This window comes from Solea senegalensis, linkage group LG14 (genome assembly GCF_019176455.1).
Source record: "Solea senegalensis isolate Sse05_10M linkage group LG14, IFAPA_SoseM_1, whole genome shotgun sequence".
In the NCBI taxonomy this organism is placed as follows: domain Eukaryota; kingdom Metazoa; phylum Chordata; class Actinopteri; order Pleuronectiformes; family Soleidae; genus Solea; species Solea senegalensis.
In genome coordinates, this window is record NC_058034.1 from 15,650,840 (window position 1) to 15,656,788 (window position 5,949).

At 43.8% G+C, this 5,949-nt stretch overlaps 1 protein-coding gene across 1 annotated transcript in view; it reads right to left on the minus strand.

Moving 5' to 3' along the window:
- Positions 1-4,183, minus strand: part of adamts10 (ADAM metallopeptidase with thrombospondin type 1 motif, 10) — a 44,339-nt gene extending 40,156 nt beyond the window's left edge. The window contains exon 1 of the mRNA XM_044044682.1: positions 4,056-4,183. The gene's annotated coding sequence lies outside the window, so the exon portion shown is untranslated. The remainder of the gene's footprint in view (positions 1-4,055) is intronic.
- Between the last annotated feature and the right edge of the window lie 1,766 nt (positions 4,184-5,949).

Consider the following 5,949-nt stretch of genomic DNA (forward strand, 5'->3'; position numbering starts at 1 on the left):
GCTAAAACTCGACCCTTTGCTATCCACCTCCTGTCAAGTCTGCCCACCCAGTTTCCTCATCATGTCCCTGGCTCCCCTCTCTCCCCTGCATCCCTCCCTCAGAGCAGACTGGGGCGAGAGGAGTGAGAGGAGACGCCACACTGGCCCAGATGCCTGGCGGCAAACCAACTGCAGCCAAAGGTAATCGGAAGCAGATGGGAAACTTTTTGGTGACGAGAGCAGGGGTGAACAAGTTGCCTCCTGAAAAGCAGAGGAGGAGATAGAAAGACAAGAGTGCAAGGTCCGCGGGGAATGAAAGAGAGACAGCGAGAGTGTAAACTGCTCGAGCCAGCTGCTACAGCCTCTGTTTTTTTAAGTGTTAATAACCTGAACCTGAGTGGGCTAATGAGTTGGGGGGGGGGGAGCACTAATGTGCCTGTAATTTCATTTTCAACAGCAATAAGAAGGTACAGTAAAAGAAGAACCTGGCTAAAAACACTGAGGGGTCTTTGTCCTGTTGCAGCTCATACGTGGAACAACTGAAAGTTTTTCTCTCTTCCCCTCCCTCAGGCTTTCTCCCAGTCATTTCCTGCACCAGCCAAACTCCCCTCCATTTTCATTACTTCTGCTCCCGCACTCGATTTATTGAGGGGTTATTAAACTTGCTGCTTGATATCAAGTGCTTTTCATTACCCCTTGTTTATTTAAACAAGAGAACAAGGGGAGTGAGCAGAACCCACCCCCCCAAATGACGCCCCTTGGTGCTCCAGCTTAAACAGATTTGTGGACAGCATTCAAAAGATTCACACACCAACTTCTTTCTTGGTAAATGACTGCTCCATCTTAAAGCACTCATAAATGTGGGTAAATGAAGAGTGAACTGTCTCAGTGAGGTGATGGTGTTGTACATCTTCCATGGTCTGCTGTGAAAAAAACCTTCCCTCTGGGCTGTATCACTTTTGCAGAAATAAAATACGTATGTTTGTCAGCAGGCCAAGAGAGCGCACACACACACACCAATTCTCTGCGCAGTGTTTGGCTTGGACGAGCCTCGGTTATCGAGCATATGCGATGCTGTGCAATAGTCATAGGCAAGCCATTAGGTTTGTTGTTGTAGCAATGCTTTAGTGACCATACAGTGTCACTATTTCTTAATCACTTTATTGGAACGCATCCAGAAAAATCAGGAATTACAATATTTTCAGGGAAAAAAGCAGCTTATACAGGTTGAAGTGTCAAGTACTGAGTGTGAACTACACTTACACTTGAACAAGAGCACGGCCCTGGCTCTCTCAAGCACCCTAATTATTGGTAAAACCTGTGTTTGTTCTACTCTTTCATGTCGACAAATATCTGCTAAAAGCTCTACTATGTACATTCGGTTTATTCAAGAAAAGTGCTTGATATGAGTTCAACTCATTGACAGTTTGCTAATACATGAAGACCAACTTCTGAGTCACAATCTGAATGAATGTGACAGACATAAAAGCAACAAAGCTGGAGGTGGACTGAGACTTTTGCACAGGACTGAGGCTGCACAAACGCAGCCAAGAGAGAGAGAGAGAGAGAGAGAGGTTTGAGCCACACAATTTCCAACGCAATCACAATTTGGAGAACAGAAAAGGAGGAGGGCAGAAGAAAGAGGTTGTTGTTATAACAAGAGAGAGAAGAAATTGCACGGCTCAGGATTATTAGGTGGGAATTTAAGGGTGGGCCAAATCTGCAGAGTAATCATGTCCCGACGTGGACCCAGACAGTTTTCTGACACATCATATTTTATGTTTTTCTACTTGTCATCTTCGAGTGAGCACTGCCGACTGTTGCTGTGCATGCAGTGAGAAGGATGCACGGGGAGTTTTTATTTTCCTTTAAAGACTGGAGCTAACTATGCTGTCCTTGTCTCCAACTGTTGCCAGGGAGAGTGGAGCGATCCGAAAACTAGCACACTAATCAAAGCCATATGACCGGCTCAAAGTAAAGTCTGTGTGGAGCAAACAGATGCTAAGTGTCCCTCAGCTTAGCTTCGAGTCAAGCACTCCCCCGCTCCTTCGCGCTCACTCCCTCTCCATCTCTCTCTGCACTTTGATCAGGGAGTTGCTTTAGGTTCAGTTCATCATTTCATGTAACCCGGCTTGTCCTTCCTAACGGGACCACGAGGCCAGTGAGACGAATGTGACATGTCAGATGTAATTCTGTCTACCTCAGCAGCACCGGCCGAGGAAAAAAATAAAGTTTTACACAGATCTCCACTTAAAATCCTTAACAGGTGATAGAAATAACACAAAGAAATGAGGGATATATCTCAGACTAAACGTTCTAAATGAGAGAGAGAGGCAGGCATTCCTTTCTCTATTTCCCCAAATAAACAGTGAGCAGATGAAAAGTGGGAACGTAAACAGGCCGGAGAACCTCGGATGTGCTCCCCTTAACTCTGAAAATGTGCCTCTCAAGTCTGAAACAATATTTAGTGAGGGAGAGAGCTGACTCGACATGATGCGAGTCAGCCAGCAGCAGCACTCGGAGCAGAGCACAGATGGTGGTGGTGGTGAGGGTGGAGAGGTTTTTTTCCCCCTCTCTGTCTTTTATCATAATCATTTTGGTGCAGTTTTTATCTGCCGTGCGGCGTCCAAACAGTCGAAAGCACTAAAAATACACACGAGACGAGGAAAAAGTAGCAAGCAGTCACATCTGAGACGATGTTTGAATGCGACAGTTTGGCTCGGTCGCTTGAAACGCGACGACTGCCAGCTGACTTTGTGTCAATTTAAGGCAATTTAATTTTAAGGTCAGTTCTAAACCTTCTCTATCTGTGTTTTTAACCCACCTTAAAACACAAATTGACTTTGGCACTGTTACTGAGCAGTGACCATGATGCTGTCAGTCCAGTTCAAACGATGATTTTTGCTATCAGTACAGGTAAGGCAGTACCTTAGCCTTGTGTTATGTTTCATAAAGATAAACATAAAAAGGGGAGGTGTAGTGACTCATGTGCCAATTGTTGTTGATAGATGTATCTGTTACCTCCATACAGCCAAATACAGTGATAGACCAATGCATTTTAGACGGTATTAACCCAACGTTAACTAAAATATTAAAACTCTTCTGAATTAAACTACATAAAGATGGGATGCAGCACATAAACCTGAATATTTTGGTGACCCTGCATGTCTATCAGGGACCAAAGACTGGCATTCATGTCTCATATAAACACCTGCAATCTATGGTAGTTGCTCCCTAACAATGTCACTTTTTATGTACCTGATGTTTGTTGTGGGCAATTGTGAGGACGCTAGACTGACATTCATTCATTTGAACAGCCTAAACACAGGGCTATCACTAACTTTGACCTGTTAACACCTAACCCTAACCTTAAAATAACCACAATTCAAATATAACCAGTTCCTTAATAACTAGGTTCTGCTTCATAAGGACCAGGTTTTGGTCTCCATGGGGACCTGGCGAGGTCAGTGGGTATGCTAGAAAAGGTCCTAAAGATGTATCAAAAAAATACATGTACCTTGACCTCCATTCATTTTGAAAGCTAGACTTGACCTGATGTTATTACTGCCTAACATTAAGCTTGGCCACAATTCTAGCCTGAGCCTCAGAAATGAGGATTTGACTCACTAGGACTGGGTTTTGGTCTCCATGACTCACTAGGACCAGGTTTTGGTCTCAATGAGGACAAGTGGTCCTGACAAGGTCAGTGTTTATGCCAGAGAAAGGTCCTAGAGGAGACAAACACACACACTCTGCCCTGTCATCAGCTCTTGAGGAGAGAAGAATGGTTCAGTCTCCACTGGGAGGAATTATGTTGAATACTGAACAGACACCAAACGACAACATGAATTAATTCCATATTGTTGCAAAGCATGACCCACACAGTGACTCCACAATGAAAAAACCCTAAATAAAGGCGACATTCAAAGTGTCTCCAGGAGACTTTCTGGAGGAACGAGCCTGCAACTGATTTTACTATCAAAATCTTGTCTTGGCAGCATCACGACAGCCAGCACCGTTTACCTCTACAGCTGTGCATGAAAAAGCACACAGAGTAGCCGGGGTCGGTGACCTACCTTCCCGCGTCTCCTGGCAGAAGTTTCCGCCGCAGTGAGAGCGTCTGTCCTCAGAAGCAGCAGCAGCAGCAGCAGCAGCGACAGCAGCGGCGGTGGAGAAGCAGAGCCGAGAGGAGAAGGAGGAGGAGGAGAAGAATCCACTTCGTCCACTTCCAGAACCAAAGAGCTACAGATGTCTGTCAATTCAGTCACACTGCAATGGCTACACTTCCGGGTATGGATTTCAAAATAAAAATATTTCTCTACTCTCCTCCTTTCTCTGCTGTTTATTTTTTTCTATTTCATCGCAGGTTTATGCATAAGGTTTATGTTGGTACAGAATGCAGAATTCACATCCTTCCGGGCTGCCGCCTCTGTAAAGCAAGACCCTTGCTCATAAAAGGCCGATTAGTCAGCATTTTATTTTGAATCTATGATACACATATTCATACTTATAGTTAGTGTATGCATTATCTGCCATTAAACCCTTATAATGTTAGACACTAATGAAGTATACACACTGATCAAACATCCATTCGTTTTCTACCGATTTAGGGGCACAGGTTGCCAGTCCATCACAGGGCCGCATAAATACAAACAAACAACCCACTATCACACCTACAGTCAATTTAGAGTGTCCAATTTGTTTTTTGGACTGTGGGAGAAAACCAGAGAAAAGCCACTCACACACAGTGAGAACATGCAAACTCCAGACAGAGAGGCCCTTGTTCCCACCGGGTCACAAACCCAGGTCCGCTTACTGCAAAGGCAAGAGTGGCCTACTGGTCAAACTTGTCACAAAAAAATATCTACCCCGAGTGTAGGCTGTGGCCCACTGGTGGACTTTGGAGGTAGAGTATTATCTTCTACACACCAAATTTGCAAATTGAATGAAAACAAACACCCACTGGCCACACTATTAGGCACGCCTGTTCTGCCAAATAATACATATATCTCATTAGTCAATCACATGGCAGTTCAAAGGTGATTTTATTTGAACATAGCATGATGACATGTAATGATTGTTGGTGCCAGAGATCTGTATCACAGACTGGGGAGCTACTGGGATTTCCACACTCAACCCTGTCCAGAGCATCCAGAGAATTGTCACAAATTGTAAGCAGTCCTTGTTGGTGACAAAGGTCAGATAGAAGAATGACCAGAGTGGTTTTAAATGATAAAAAAAGGCAGAAACTCATACAACCACTTGTTACAACTAAGGTTTGCAGAAGACCATCTCTGAACACCTGGTGTCACTCCTGACACTTTACCAGGTGTCATGTGTACCTAATAAAGTGACAAGTGAAAATTCAGGTTGTTCTCCAAGGTAATGATTGAATTTTCAAGAGGCAGGTTGTTTTTTTTTGTTTTTTTTAAGGGACTGGATAGTTAGTAAATGAGGGTTTTTATTTTGAAGGCAACAGATTTCCTCTATGTTTTGTTTTTATGTCATGTCTTATCTAACTTGATTCAGTGAGCTCCTGCTCATTGGCTGCCTGATGTGCAACTCAGAGGAAGCAGCTTTTACTGCTGAGGTGGAGAGAGAATTTGTGTGTGTGTGTGTGTGTGTTAATTGGTTAATACTGAAGGTATTGCACAGGTGTTTGTATCATGGTGGTTAGTCTGAAAAAAAATAATTTAAAATTATATATAAGTATGTATAGTACATAATGTAAAGTAGTGACCGGTGGATGCTGAGGTGTCATCTGTGTGCTGAGCAATGTCTCCTCTTCACATGTAACATGACGATGAGACAATGAACTGTTCCTTTAATGTCACTCAGTGAATTTTGTTATGGGCCAACCAGGATTTAAAAAGATAGCAATATACAGGTGTGTGTGTGTGTGTGCGTGCGTGCATACGTGTGTGTGCGTGTGTGTGTGTGTGTTTCACAGACACTAACCACCACAGACTG